Here is a 16,436-nt window from a genome sequence, read left to right as displayed (position 1 = left end):
TAAGTATGGCATATGGTTAAATTTCTGGATGTCACAATCTAGTGAAAATGCGTGAGAAAACATAATATATTATTGTAGTTGGTAGGCAGAGATGTCATTATTTACATTGGTAGTAGGGACCTTAGGGTTTGGGCTTATCCTATAGGCTTTCCTAAAGGTCAGATAGAATTCTTATTTGCAAAATTCCATAGAATGAAAGCAAGGGCCGCTCTATTAAGAGGTCCTCAAACACTGGTTCCAGTGAATAGATCCCAAAATTATTAAAGGCCTTTGAAATGTAGATAGTACTAGTATATTGCTTTCAACTAATACTATCTTTATTTTTGAATTGTCTCTTGACTAGTAAACTACAAATACTAGATGAAAAAGTATACTCTATGGTGTTAGAGTATTAAAAAAAATGGTGAAAGCTGGAGAACTGGTTAGGGGGTGGGTGGAACATTGCTTGATTTCTTTGCAAAAAGCATGGAAACATGGTTAGAAAGTATTTCAGAGGAATTTCTTTAAAGAATGAACAGAACTTGATTAACAATTGGGTATGTGAGAAGGAGAGAAAAATGACTGTATTTCATGTTGACACTTCTGTGGATTTTATTATCTCTAACCTTGGTTGTTCAAGGAATATTGGCCTAAAGTTATCTTCTTATGAGTGAAGACAGAGACTGGTTCCCGAGAGTCAAACACGGTTGACTTGGAGGCCTGGTTGTGCAGTTGTCTGTACTTAGCCCTTTGACTCCATGAATAAAAGATTTATAGTTACATGCTTTTTCCTGAGACACTCATATTAGTTCTGAGTACACATACTATTGTCCATATACACCAGGAAGAAAATTTTCATAGATTTTCCACTTAAAAATGAATCTAAGTGCCATCCTTAAACTTGAAGGTCCTGAATTAGTCACATCTCACTTGATTTCACATTTTTTCAATGCCACTGCCTTTCCTCCAGTCCTAAAATCTATTTTCTTCAAATTTTCCTGGCTATATTTTAGAGCTCCTAAATCACTATAACTTCAGGTTCCCCCAGAAGTATACCCCCTTTTATTGTGGTGCAGAGTCCCCTTAAGATACTACGTCTTCAGATGTAAAACGTGTCTCCTCTGGCTGTGGGGAGGGTAGAGGGCTTATGCAGTCATAAATCCAACCCTGAACCCAGGGAGGTATCAGAAGTAGGATGGTGCTTTCATCTGCTTGTTCAGTATGATTATACATAGTTATGAGGGACTTTAGCTTGTAAATATGGAGCAAACAAAGTCAAGATTTATCCTCTCACTTGAAACAACAGCAAAATTGGACAAAAATATATGAAACAATGGTTCTGAAGGCATTGGACATTAGGCAATGGAGGATAGGAAGTAAATGAGCTAAGTCCCTTGTACTGGAGAAAGAGTGTTGAGCATTCTGAGGAGGAATTCCAGACTATGTCAAAGGGAGGGTGAACTTAAATGTAGCCTGACCGGCTTCCTGTGTTGAGGACATGGGGGTCAGGGGATCCTAAGGCAGCTAAGAATTCACAGGGCAGAGTACTGGAGAAAAGAGAACTGCCTAGAAGGAGAACTCCAAAAATCTGCAGAGGGGCTCCCATAAAGTATTCAACAGAGTACTGATCAATGAATTCTTCTGTGGAAACTATTCAAAAATATCTGAGAAAACAAAAGCAAGAACTCACATAACCACTCCAAAGGGAGGGTGGGATGGCCTTTCAGAGTTTTCTGGGTCTTTCCTGATGGCTCAGATGGTAAAGAATCTGCCTGCAATACAGGAGACATAGGTTCAATCCCTGGGTCAGGAAGATGCCCTGGAGAAGGGAATGGCAATCCTCTCTAGTATTCTGCCTGGAGAATTCCATGGACAGAGGAGCCTGGAGGGCTACAGTCCATGGGGTCACAAAAAGTCAGGCACGACTGAGCAACTTTCACCTTCACCTTCAGAGTTTTCTAAACTGAGGTGTGTGTGCCAGGCATTTTTCTTCTCTCATCAACTATTCATTGGATGGGGGTTGCCCCAGGGAGGGAGCATAACATTGGAGGAGGCAGCCCCTTTTATCAAGGGCAATGTCCCAAAAGGAACACAGCTGAATGCCCTTATCATGGTTACAGTTCAATGTAAAAGACGAAGTCTTAACCCACAAAATACATCAGGGAAGTAAAAGGGATTTTAAGGATCAGAATAAAAATGATTAAATTAACGTGATTTTTATATTTTTATATGGTATAATAATTTAAAACAATGAACAATTTTTAGAATTAGTTATATATTCAGTAAGATGTTCAAAGATAAGATAAACTTGAAAAAATTAGTAGTTTTCTTTTTTCCTTTTTTAAAAAAAAATTTGGCTGCACTGGGTCTTCATTGCTGAGCACGGGCTTCTCTAGTTGTGGTGCATGGGCTTAGTTGATCCAGGCATGTGAGCTTAGTTCTATGACAGGGGATCAAACCCGTCCCTACATTGGAAGAAGGATTCTTTACCACTGGACCACCAGAGAAGTCCTTCAATAGTTTTCTTTATATCAGCAAAAATTATCCAAAAATATTAGAAATAAACATGACACTTACCACAAGAGGAATTTATTAATATGTAGAAATTGGCATCATAAAAAATACACAAGACCTTTAAGGACATAATTTAAAAATTATGCTAAGCTATTTAAGTGAAACTTCCACTTTACTTTTACACCTTAAAAGTAGAGAAAACAATTTATGTGGAAAATAACATATGAACATTTTAAAGATGTCAGTTCTCTCCATATTAATTGATAAATTCAATGACATTTCAAGAAACACTCCATCAAGATTTTCAGAGGAATGTTTGTTACAGTTTTTCTTAAATGTATATGGAAGGTGAAAGTCTCACTAAATGGAAGAGAGATTTTAACAGCATTCATGTTAACACATATATGTGAAATTTGTTTAGAACAATGGAACCTATTTTGCAGGGCAGAAATAGAGACGCAGACATAAAGAATAAGTCTGTGGACACAGTGGGAGGATAAAGAGAGGGTGGGATGAATTGAGAGTATCATTGACATAAATATACTACCATGTGTAAAATAGCTAGTTAATGGGAAGCTGCTGTATAGAACAGGGAGTTCAGTTTGGGGCTCTGTGACCTAGGGGGTGGGATGGTGGGGGTTTTAGGGAGGCTCAAGAGGGAGGGGAAATATGTATACATATAGCTGACTTATTTTGCTGTACAGCAGAGACTAACACAACATTGTAAAGCAATTATCCTCCAATTAAAAAAGATTCAAGTTGCACCTTAGATTAGATAATAAAGCATACTACAAACTCATGATTTATAAAATGGTTTTGCCTAGCTAGTGTAAAAGCATGGGATATAAATGATATGATATAAATGTATATATATGATAATATCATATATACATATATAAGATAATATCATATATACATATATAAGATCTTCAGTTCAGTTCAGTTCAGTTGCTCAGTTGTGTCCGACCCTTTGTGACTCCATGGATTGCAGCACATCAGGCTTCCCTGTCCATCACCAACTCCTGGAGCTTGCTCAAACTCATGTCCATTGAGTTGGTGATGCCATCCAACCATCTCATCCTCTGTCATCCCCTTCTCCTCCAGCCTTCAATCTTTCCCAGCATCAGGGTCTTTTCCAAAAGGTCAGTTCTTTGGATTAGGTGGCCAAAGTATTGGAGTTTCACCTTTACCATCAGTCCTTCCAATGAATATTCAGTATTGATTTCCTTTGGGATTGACCTTTAGGTTTGATCTCCTTGCTATTCAAGGGACACGCAAGAGTCTTATTCAACACCACAGTTCAAAAACATCAGTTCTTCAGTGCTCAGCTTTATTTATACTCTGAATCTCACATCCATACATGACTACTAGAAAAACCATAGCTTTGACTAGATGGACCTCTGTAGGCAAAGTAATGTCTCTGCTTTTCAATATGCTGTCTAGGTTGGTCATAGATTTTTTCCCAAGGAGTAAGCATCTTTTATAAAAATTTCATGGCTGCAGTCACCATCTGTGGTGATTTTGGAACCCAAGAAAATAAAGTTTCTGAGTGTTTCCATATCTATTTGCCATGAAGTGATGGGACTGGATGCCATGATCTTTGTTTTTTGAATGTTGAGTTTTATGCCAGCTTTTTCACTCTCCTTTCACTTTCATTAAGAGACTCCTCTGTTCCTCTTTGCTTTCTGTCATAAGGGTGGTGTCATCTGTGTATCTAAGGTTATTGATATTTCTCCTGGCAATCTTGATTCCAGCTTGTGCTTCATCCAGCCCAGCATTTCACATGATGTACTCTTCATGTAAGTTAAATAAGCAGGGTGACAATAAATAGCCTTGATGTACTCCTTTCCTGATTTGGAACCAGTCTGTTGCATGTCCAGTTTTAACTGTTGTTTCTTGACCTGCATACAGATTTCTCAGGAGGCAGTTAAGGTGGTCTGGTATTCCCATCTCTTGAAGAATTTTCCACAGTTTGTTGTGATCCACACAGTCAAAGGCTTTGGCATAGTCAATAAAGAAGTAAATGTTTTTCTGGAATTCCCTTGCTTTTTCTATGATCCAGTGGATGTTGGCAATTTGATCTCTGGTTCTTCTGCCTTTTCTAAATCCAGTTTGAATATTGGAAGCTCTCAGTTCACGTACTGTTGAAGCCTGGCTTGGAGAATTTTGAGCATTACTTTGCTGGTGTGTGAGATGAGTGCAATTGTGAGGTAGTTTGAGCATTCTTTGGCATCGCATTTCTTTGAAACTGACTTTTCTAGTCCTGTGGCCACTGCTGAGTTTTCCATATTTGCTGGCATATTGAGTGCAGCACTTTCACAGCAGAATCTTTTAGGATTTGAAATAGCTCAGCTGGAATTCCATCACCTCCATTAGCTTTGTTCGTAGTAATGCTTCCTAAGGGCCTCTTGACTTCGCATTCCAGGATGTCTGGCTCCAGGTGAGTGATCACACCATTGTGGTTATCTGGGTCATGAAGATCTTTTTTGTATAGTTCTTCTGTGTATTCCTGCTCTATTCTGTGTATTCATTATAGAGGTGGCAAGAATATATATATATATATATGTGTGTGTGTGTGTGTGTGTATATATATATAGTCTATATGTATAAGATCATATTTTATATATAAGATATTTTATATTTTATGTATAAGATATTTTACATTTTATATATAAGGTATTTTATGTTTTATGTATAAGGTATCTTATATATAAGAATATTTATATATAAGATCTTAACATACACATAAAAATAGATGAAAAGCACACAACTGATTGTTTATACCAGTTATTTCTAATGGGTTCTAAGATTTTACTGGATGACTTTAAATGATGTAAAATATCATAATTTGAATGCTAGAATGTCAATGTATTATTTTGTAATATAGGAAAAATGAAAAGTTATTGATTGGACTATATTGTTCAGAGTGAGAATTTGAACGATTAATGTTGGATTGGTGGGAAAAACACCTGAGTGTTTATAAGTAGAAAACAAATGTGAAAAGTCAGTGAATTCAGGGACCTATTTAAAGGTCATCAGTTAGGAACTCATGGGAACCAGTAAAAATGAAGAGAAGGCTGGGAACTACAAAGCAGCTCTTTCACTGTTTAGGGCTGGACTACAGTACCCCTTTTAAAATCTTAGTTTGGCCATCATTCGGTTCCGGCGCCCTCTATGCACAGCCGTATTGCGTTCCAGGTGCACACCTCGCAGCACAAGAGTAGAGCTGTGCTGAGTTCCCGGCAGAAACAGCTCCTTCCCTGCTTGCCCTGAGTTGTTATCAGCTCTCCTCATTATTATCTATTATCCATGCACTCAATCCTCCAGTGCAACATAAAGCATCAGGAAGCTCCATACAAGTAGCAGACTACTACAATTACACCAATCCCAGACAAATTTATAAAGGGCACTGGCATAAATTTCTACTCTTTTTCTAATGCAAGGTGGCTCCTAGGTGATGGTGTCTGCAGATGCATCAGATGAGACAACAAAGAAATGAAATGAATTATGTATTGCCTAACTAAATTATTTGTCTAAAATCAGTGAGAGGCTACAGGCTAAAGTCTGTATATCAGATTATTTCTCTATTGAATATATTCTTTATCTGAAGTCTAAACTTCTCCAAAACTTTTCTCAAATTTATCCTTAGTTTAAGAAATTATACTGTGTGTATACTATATGTATCCCTCTTATTATTAATTACTTCACTTACATACATTTATTTTTCATCAGAATGTGATTTTCATACAGTGGGCATACCTTAGCTGGGAAAACTGGAAATGCTTGAATACTTAGTTCAGCCTGTACTCAAAACTTAGTCTTTCTTGTTTAAACTACCAGTTTTTTCTTTATCTCATTTTTGTGGCTGATTCATCTCTAAAACTTAGATTTGAAACATCCTACTTTCTGACTATCACCTTCTAACTGCAGGTTCAAATTTTTAACTATCCTTAACGCAGTCACAATTGTTGAACATCAAGACTACCAAGCCACTGAAAAAAATCGCCTTCATTTTATTATTTTTCTTTTTTGTTGACTTCTCAAGCTGAGCATCTATGGCCCATCATGCAATTATGCTCTTGGAAATAATCTGACCTCCTTTGTTCTTTTCCTCCATTGTAGTTGCTTGAAATAACCCAAACACTGACTAAATCTAAATATCTATTTCTTTTGTGGAAGATTGAAGCTTTCTAGAAAAAAATCCCCTAAGTAAACTTGTTGATTTCACATTAAATTTATCATTATGAACTTCAAATGTAAGCTCAACAATACCCAGAAATCTCACTACGTGATATCATTATAGTAAATGGGTCCATGTCTACTAGGTTATCAAAGAGAATCCTAGAATTATATTTGATTTCTACACTGAATGCCTCATTTTCTAATTCATCAGTATATTTACTTGACTATTCTTCCAAAATTTGTCCACTCAAATTCATTTCCTCTGCCACCAGTCTGGTCCAGGCCACCATCTTGTCTGGTTAAGTAACAGTCTTCTGACTGGCTTCTCTGCTTCTACTCTTGTTTTTCTTCCCATTCATACCTCTCTTCCTTAAGACCATTTTGATTCAACAACTTATCTAAAGTAATGCTCCCACAGTAATGTTCTATGATGGCTTTTGACAGGATTCTGTATATTTTCTTTTGTAAAATTACCAAAGCTTTCTACATTTTAATTGTATGATCAAAAGAATAAAATTCAAAGCATATTTAATTAAAAAATGGAAAATATATACACATAGTTCAAAGTTTTAAAAGTTAAAGGCATTCAGTAAAAATAATTAATTTTCCATATCAGTTTTATTTCTGACTGCATATGTTAGAAAACCTAAATAATTATGGCCTAAACAAAATAGAAAATACTTTTTCTTCCATGTAGAAGAGTCTCAGAAATGGACATCTAGGACTGAAACCAGAGCTTCACTGGTTTCTCTATTTCTGCTTTACCATGCTTAGAATCTAATGTTCATCCTTAATGTTACTGATAGTTTAAGGTGCTTACTAGAAATTCAGGCATCAATCCTGTGCCTGTTCTATGTGGAAGGAGAGAGGGCAAATGACCTTCATTCCTCAGCTAAATTAGTTCACTTTAGAGAGTTTTCTTGGAAACTTTGCCAAATTACATCTACTAACATTTGAAACCTGAGAGGTGTAGTATTTTGGTAGTATATGTGGGTACCCAAATAAAATAATGTTTTTTGTTACTAAGGAAGAATGGAGGTATTAGGTAAATAACCAGTAATCTCTAACATACCATTTTACCCATCTGCCAAGTTTGACAAATTTGTCTTTCTCAGAAAGAACTACTCTTACAGGTTTGTTGTGTATCCTTTCAGAGGTAATTTGATTTCATCTAAGAACATATAATAAAGTGTGTGTATATATATACACACTTATTTATATTATATTCTTGGTGTAGCATTGCAAAATTATTTTGTATAGCATTCTACCTGCTGTTTTTGCCTCTTGCTTCTTTGCTAAACAATGTGTCTTAGAAATTATTCAAATAAATACATTTAGAGATGCCATTTTCTTTTAGCAACCATATAATTAGAATGCATTCTTGGTGAAGGCAAGGACCACATTTGCTTATTTACCATTGTATGGGTTGGCCAAAAAGTTCGTTTGGGTTTCCATATGCTATTACGGAAGAACCCAAACACGCTGTTTGGCCAATCCAATATTCAGTGTCCAATACAGTTTGTGGATCACAGGATGTAGTTAGTGCTTGTTTAATGGCTGGGTCATGCAAACAGCAAATGACAGAGCTGTGATTCAAATCTGCTTGTGATTTGAATGATTTTATTCCTTTATTTAATTCACAACCTTGATGTCTTAAACTAGATTGTCAGATTTCCTTTTATTTCTCTGCATTCTTTAGGGGATAAATATATTTATTAGTTAAATAAATCTTAACAGTTTTCTGAACTTGATGTGCTAGGATTTTGTTTAGGATTTCAATACTTACAGTCACATTCATCAGATTAGTGGTGACAATGGGAAAGGGTCATTTAGAACATAGACACTGAAGTCAGACGGATGTAGCTATAAATGTAGCCTAACTGTGTACCTTTGGGCACATTTCCATCTCTCTATCTACCCCCTACACACAGTAGGGATAATAGTTTCTACTCCAAAGAGTTGCTCATCCGTATCTAAGAGAGATCATTCAATGAGAAAAATTATATAAAGAACTTAAGTAGTTTGGGTCACTCAGAAAGCACTCAAAACACTGGACTTATTGTAATAAAGACTCTGTAGTCTCTTTTTCTCCATTTCAACCAGGTTTGTGTGTCAGGGCTTATGCACCAGATCCCTGGCTTCTGGGCAATTTTTTACCTTAGTTTCAAACCAGCCCATTTTTCACATCTTAACTCCCTACCTGCAGGAGCATCATATGACACAGTTCCCAAAGGACTCAGCTTCTTACCCATCAAGTCTCTGCTTCCCAAGTTATCTTTTCCCATCTGGGTCTAAGAAAAAGGGTAGGAGAGGAATAGGAGCTCATAAAACCCTCAAGATTTATTTAGCAAATTCCCAACATGGTTTTACTACAGCTGATACATCATAAAAGACTCATCCCTCTACATCTTCTGTAAATTCCAGGGCTAAGGGCAGATCAGATCAGATCAGATCAGTCGCTCAGTCGTGTCCGACTCTTTGCGACCCCATGAATTGCAGCACGCCAGGCCTCCCTGTCCATCACCAACTCCTGGAGTTCACTCAGACTCATGTCCATCGAGTCAGTGATGCCATCCAGCCATCTCATCCTCTGTCGTCCCCTTCTCTTCCTGCCTCCAATCCCTCCCAGCATCAGAGTCTTTTCCAATGAGTCAGCTCTTCGCATGAGGTAGCCAAAGTACTGGAGTTTCAGCTTTAGCATCATTCCTTCCAAAGAAATCCCAGGGCTGATCTCCTTCAGAATGGACTGGTTGAATCTCCTTGCAGTCCAAGGGACTCTCAAGAGTCTTCTCCAATACCACAGTTCAAAAGCATCAATTCTTCGGCGCTCAGCCTTCTTCACAGTCCAACTCTCACATCCATACATGACCACAGGAAAAACCATAGCCTTGACTAGACGAACCTTTGTTGGCAAAGTAATGTCTCTGCTCTTAAATATGCTATCTAGGTTGGTCATAACTTTCCTTCCAAGGGCAGATAGCCAGGCTCTATTGGATCTAGATAGGAAGAATGACAAGGCAGTCAAGGATCCTTTTCTAATAGCCTCCAATAAATAGGAAGAAAAAGGCAATGACAAGGTGAGAGGTATGATAACTTTGGATGCATTAGCATCTAGAAACCCTAAGCAGATCCATAAGGAGCCAATTAGTTTTCTTTCTTTTCTCTGCCTTCCTAGAAGAGGACCCCATTTCATTTCTTGGTTAGGAGACTTAGTGAAAGTAGAGAATTGGCCTTCATCTTGCTTGACCAGAAAAGAAAGGAAGTCTATAAATCCTACAGTGGGATAAAAGGTGTACAAATGCTGAATTAGTATGTCACTGGACATCTGGCACATGGACTCAGGGGAAAAAAAAACAAAACTGATGAAGTTTTCCCCAAACTCTGTCCCCATAGGTAACTTTCTTTAGACTGACAGAACTCTATCTTTCACATTTAACCTAACTCAGTTTCTCTGTGATTTTTCTCCAATGGTTCTAGTTTTACCCTTTTGCCGAAGATAACCATTCAAATATTTTCAAGTAATCACTGATGTCCTTTGCAGATCATACATCTATCAGTTCAGTTCAGTTCAGTCGTTCAGTCATATCTGACTCTTTGTGACCCCAAGAGCTGCAGCATGCCAGGCCTTCCTGTCCAGCACCAACTCCTGGAGCCCACCCAAACTCATGTCCATTGAGTCCGTGATGCCATCCAACCATCTTATCCTCTGTCGTCCCCTTCTCCTCCAGCCTTCAATCTTTCCCAGCATCAGGGTCTTTTCAAATGAGTCAGCTCTCCGCATCAGGTGGCCAAAGTATTGGAGTTTCAGCTTCAGCACCAGTCCTTCCAATGAACACCCAGGACTGATCTCCTTTAGGATGGACTGGTTGGCTCTCCTTGCAGTCCAAGGGACTCTCAAGAGTCTTCTCCAACACCACAGTTCAAAAGCATCAATTCTTTGGCACTCAGCTTTCTTTATAGTCCAACTCTCACATCCATACATGACCACAGGAAAAACCATAGCCTTGACTAGAAGGACCTTTGTTGGCAAAGTAATGTCTCTGCTTTTGAATATGCTGTCTAGGTTGGTCATAACTTTCCTTCCAAGGAATAAGCGTCTTATAATTTCATGGCTGCAATCACCATCTGCAGTGATTTTGGAGCCCCCCAGAGTAAAGTCTCTCACTGTTTCCGCATCTATTTGCCATGAAGTAATGGGACCAAATGTCATGATCTTAGTTTTCTGAATGTTGAGCTTTAAGCCAACTTTTTCACTCTTCACACATCTATATTTTGTAACAATTACTTGACCCCACAAAGGGGGTCAATGCTTTTTATTATGTTTTAACTTCCTATGACTTTATCTCAGTCTGACAAAGAATTTTCCAATACATAGTGCCCTGAATTGGATAAGATACTCCAGAGGGCTAATTGAAACAGAGTTGAGAAAGACTCTCAATTTTGTTTTTGACATTGTGCTTCTATGAAATAAATGAATAGATACGATATTCTCAGACGAACGCCTGGTATATATGAGATGCTTGATATATACCAGTGAATATTGTTGATCCAGCTTTAGAGTAAGTAAATTATTTTTTATTCCGTGTACCAATACTTACGCTTCTAAGAACATCTAGAAATTTGCTTCTTTTTCCTTCTTTCCCATTCCAGATTTTCTCTCCTCCTACCTGCTATCCAATGTTAAACAGTGAAGAAATTGAATTGGACTTTAATAAGCTTAGAGTCCAAGTGATAACACTGGGTGGCTGAAGGCAAGTACCTTGGACTTGATGAGTTTTGGGCAATAACCCTTTCACAAGTAAATGGTGAACAAGTGATGAATGGAAGCAGATAAACAGGAGAATTGATCAGCAAGTAGCCTTTGAGGAGGTGCATGAACAGGTAAAAATATTATGTCAAACAATGCTAGAAAACGACAAAGTGCAAAGAAGGGCACTCTACAGGGGTGAGAAAACAGAAGATGAGGAGGAGGAAGGTCAAGAAGAACAGGAAAGCTGGGTGCAGAGAGATGAGATTTTGTATGGATAAGTTGGTAATATTTTAAGCTGAAGGAAATTCAAGAAAATTTATACTAACATAGCAGGAACAATAGAGTGATTCTGAGTTTGTTTTAGGGCAAGGGCAAAATATTTATTAAGTCAGAGAGCTAGCCTAGGGTTTTACCATTCACCAAGGGACAGGCTCTTGAGCAGCACCTGCAGACAGTGGCATGAATGAGCCTCCAGGTTCTAACATGCATTGTGTGGCATGCTCTGTCCATCCCCTAATGTCCACCATAAAAACCCTCAGTGACTACCATTTGTAGTATTTTTTTAAAACATTTTTCTTTAAAAAATTTTAATTTATTTTTTATCTTATGCTGTAGTATAGTTGATTACCAATGTGATAGATTTGGGCAAAGGGATTCAAATTATGTGTGTGTGCTGTGCTCAGTCATGTCTGACTCTTTTGCGACCTCATGGACAGTAAACCACCAGACTCCTCTGTCCATGGGATTTCCAGGCAAGAAAACTGGAGTGGGTTGCCATTCCCTTTTCCAGGGGATCTTCCTGACCCAGGGATCGAGCCCATGTCTCTGGTGTTGCAGGCAGGTTCTTTAACACTGAGCCAATTCAAATTATACATGCATCCTTTTTCAAATTCTTTCCCCATTTAGGTTGCTACATAATACAGAGCAAAGTTCCCTGTGCTGTTGAGTAGGTCCTTGCTGGTTATCCATTTTAAGTATAGCCACCATTTGTACTATTGATCAGAGCTTCTCCTTTCCCCTCCTCCAAGTTCCTTCAGCACTGAAACCCTGGCTAATTCTCCACTTTCACTCTCCTTCCTTGAAATTTTCCATCTGTGTAAAACACTAAGGTCCAGTATTTTGCAATAGGCTTTTGTTAAGAATCTATGGGGCATTAGAGACTGTTGATGTGTATCAGTGAAAAGTGCATGTTGTCAGTCCTCAGATATTTCAGAGTAGGGTGGAGGGAGACAGAGAGGTACAAAATCAATTGTAAAAAATTACAAAGAAATGATAATAGTAAAAAAAGTTGCTTTCTTAATAAACAACTACTTCAATTATCTTACTTTCCATCTGAATTTGTAATCTTTCCCCAAATAGGCATGCTACAGAACTGGAAAAGGTCAGTTTTCATTCCAATCCCAAAGAAAGACAATGCCAAAGAATGCTCAAACTACCGCACAATTGCATTCATCTCACATGCTAGTAAAGTAATGCTCAAAATTCTCCAAGCCAGGCTTTAGCAATACGTGAACCGTGAACTTCCTGATGTTCAAGCTGGTTTTAGAAAAGGCAGAGGAACCAGAGATCAAATTGCCAACATCTGCTGGATCACGGAAAAAGCAAGAGAGTTCCAGAAAAACATCCATTTCTGCTTTATTGACTATGCCAAAGCCTTTGACTGTGTGGATCACAATAAACTGTGGAAAATTCTGAAAGAGATGGGAATACCAGACCACCTGACCTGTCTCTTGAGAAATCTGTATGCAGATCAGGAAGCAACAGTTAGAACTGGACATGGAACAACAGACTGGTTCCAAATAGGAAAAGGAGTACATCAAGGCTGTATAGTGTCACCTTGCTTATTTAACTTATATGCAGAGTACATCATGAGAAACGCTGGGCTGGAAGAAGCACAAGCTGGAATCAAGATTGCTGGGAGAAATATCAATAACCTCAGATATGCAGATGACACCACCCTTATGGCAGAAAGTGAAGAGGAACTAAAAAGCCTCTTGATGAAAATGAAAGTGGAGAGTGAAAAAGTTGGCTTAAAGCTCAACATTCAGAAAACGAAGATCATGGCATCTGGTCCCATCACTTCATGGGAATTAGATGGGGAAACAGTGGAAACAGTGTCAGACTTTATTTTTTTGGACTCCAAAATCACTGCAGATGGTGACCGCAGCCATGAAATTAAAAGACGCTTACTTCTTGGAAGGAAAGTTATGACCAACCTACATAGCATATTGAAAAGCAGAGACATTACTTTGCCAACAAAGGTCCATCTAGTCAAGGCTATGGTTTTTCCTGTGGTCATGTATGGATGTGAGAGTTGGACTGTGAAGGCTGAGCATTGAAGAATTGATGCTTTTGAACTGTGGTGTTGGAGAAGACTCTTGAGAGTCCCTTGGACTGCAAGGAGATCCAACCAGTCCATTCTGAAGGAGATCAGCCCTGGGATTTCTTTGGAAGGAATGATGCTAAAGCTGAAACTCCACTACTTTGGCCACTCATGTGAAGAGTTGACTCACTGGAAAAGACTCTGATTCTGGGAGGGATTGGGGGCAGGAGGAGAAGGGGACGACAGAGGATGAGATGGCTGGATGGCATCACTGACTCAATGGACGTGAGTCTGAGTGAACTCCTGGAGTTGGTAGTGGACAGGGAGGCCTGGCGTGCTGCGATTCATGGGGTTGCAAAGAGTCGGACACGACTGAGCTACTGAACTGAACTGAACTGAACAATATGTTTCATTCTTGTCTAGCCTTTTCCCTTAACTGCAAGCTTGAATGAGCCTTTTAGCTATGTAGTCAGCCTTCTCTAGCTATACTTTCTCACTTACTGAATCTTCAGCTCCTTTCATTCTGGTTTCTATTGCCACCAGTCCAATGAATTACCCATATCCAGGTCACTGATGACACCTTTTCAATAAAATCTAATGACCATTCATATTCTCATATTATTAGACTTTTGCTTAGCTGACAAGTTGATCCTATGCTCCTTAAAATTTTCATGGAGAAAGAAACTTCTCCTTTATCCTATTATCATTTTGCTTTTCTTAAACTGGTACCTCACTGACTAAATTTGTTGCACATTTTTAATGTTGTGAGGTTACTACCTATCATTCTCTTTTCAAATCTTAGTGTTTATACTGATTCTTTTTTTCTCTTTCATAGACTGTAGCATTAATTATCTGGAGAAGGAAATGGCAACCCACTCCAGTATTCTTGCCTGGAGAATCCCAGGGACAGAGGAGCCTGGTGGCTGCCGTCTATGGGGTCGCATGGAGTCGGATGTGACTGAAGTGACTTAGCGGCAGCAATGTTAATTGTCAAGTCCCACCACTCTATCTTTAGGATATTGCCTGGAATTTTCCTTCTTCTGTATATCATTAGCAACCTACATAGTGAGAGCTATACTTTTGAAATCAATTAAACAAAATTACCTTTTTTATCTGACCAAGCAAATAGTCAAGACAAGACTTTTCAGCTCAGGATTCACTGGATGACCTCACTCAGCAACTACTTCACTCCTTCAGTCTCTGAATTCCTCCTCATCTGCTTCCCTAACTACCAGAGCTGGCAGCACTGGCTGTCCCTGCCCCTCAGTCTCCTCTTTCTTCTGGTCCTGGGGGCCAGTGCCACCCTCCTGATCACCATCCCGCTGGGGGTCTCTCTGCATGAACCCATGTACTGTTTGCTCAGCCTCCTCTCCCTGCTGGACATGGCTCTCTGCCTCACTGTCATCCCCAGAGTCCTGGCCATCTTCTGGTTTGACCTCAGGTCCATCAGCTTCTCAGCCTGCTTCCTCCAGATGTTCATCATGAACAGCTTCCTCCCCATGGAGTCCTGTGCATTTTTGGTCATGGCCTATGACCGCTATGTGGCCATCTGACACCCACTGAGGTACCCATCCATCTTCACTAACCATGTTGTGGCCAAGCTAGTACCTTCATTGTTGTAAATGCCCTTCTCACCCTACCCATTCCCGTTCTTGCTTCCAGGCTTTATTATTGTGGGGAAAATGTCACTGAGAACTGCATTTGTGCCAACCTGTCTGTGTCCAGGATTTCCTGTGACAATTTCACCCTGAACACAATCTACAAGTTTGTGGCTGGTTGGACCTTACTAGGCTCAGGTTTCATCCTCATTTTCATCTTCTACATCTTCATCTTAAGAGCTCCTTGAACATCTTAAGTGTTCAAGTTCAAGACCGAGGGAGCTGCAGTCAAAGCTCTGAGCACGTGTGGCTCTCACTTCATCCTCATTCTCTTTTTCAGCACCATCCTTCTGGTTGTGTTGACAAATGTGGCCAGAAAGAGGGTCCCTATGGACATCCTGATCCTGCTCAATATCCTTCATCACCTCATACCCCCTGCTTTGAACCCTATTGTATATGGGGTTTGGACTAAAGAGATCAAGCAAGGAATTCAGAAACTGCTGCAGAGAGGGATGTGAATTTGTAAAACAGATTTAGAATTCTATCTGCCCTTCCTTCTCAGTGATTTTCCCCAGAAATGAGCTAGAGAAAAGCCTGACCCTGGTTTCTTCCTTTGTTCTTGCCTGGTTCAGGAGAGGGTAGGCAGGAAGAAGAAACTCATTTTTCTTGGGCAACTGCTTTGGTCCTGGGCAGTTACAGTGAAAAAATATAATCTTCACAACATTCATGTAGCTACTACTACTTCCATTTTACATAGTAGAAAAAACATGATTTTAAGAGAAAAAACTACTGGAGATATATATATGGCAGATATATGACAGAGCAGAGATTAAAATCCAGGCTCTAGAGCCTGGCGTCTTTCTACAGAAATGTCCCACCCTACTTTCCTTTGCCTGTGTTTTGTCCTTCTGGATGTCCATGGGTATTTCCTGCCTGTATCTCCTATTTTGAGAGGGACGAGTTCTCAGAGAAGACAGAGCCCCGTGACAAAGAACCTGCAGGACCACAGGAAAAGAGCACTCATAAAAATAATAAATCAGTGCTAACCTCTTACTTGGAGAAGGCAATGGCACCCCACTCCAGTACTTTT

The 16,436-nt window shown here is 39.2% G+C and overlaps 1 pseudogene; it reads left to right on the top strand.

Annotated features, from left to right (window-relative positions):
- Positions 1 to 14,625: 14,625 nt before the first annotated feature.
- Positions 14,626 to 16,436, top strand: LOC112579510 (annotated as a pseudogene).

This window comes from Bubalus bubalis, chromosome 16 (genome assembly GCF_019923935.1).
Source record: "Bubalus bubalis isolate 160015118507 breed Murrah chromosome 16, NDDB_SH_1, whole genome shotgun sequence".
NCBI classification, from domain to species: Eukaryota; Metazoa; Chordata; class Mammalia; order Artiodactyla; family Bovidae; genus Bubalus; species Bubalus bubalis.
The sequence above is the reverse complement of the archived record's forward strand: the minus strand, read 5'-3'. Positions and strand labels throughout refer to the sequence as shown.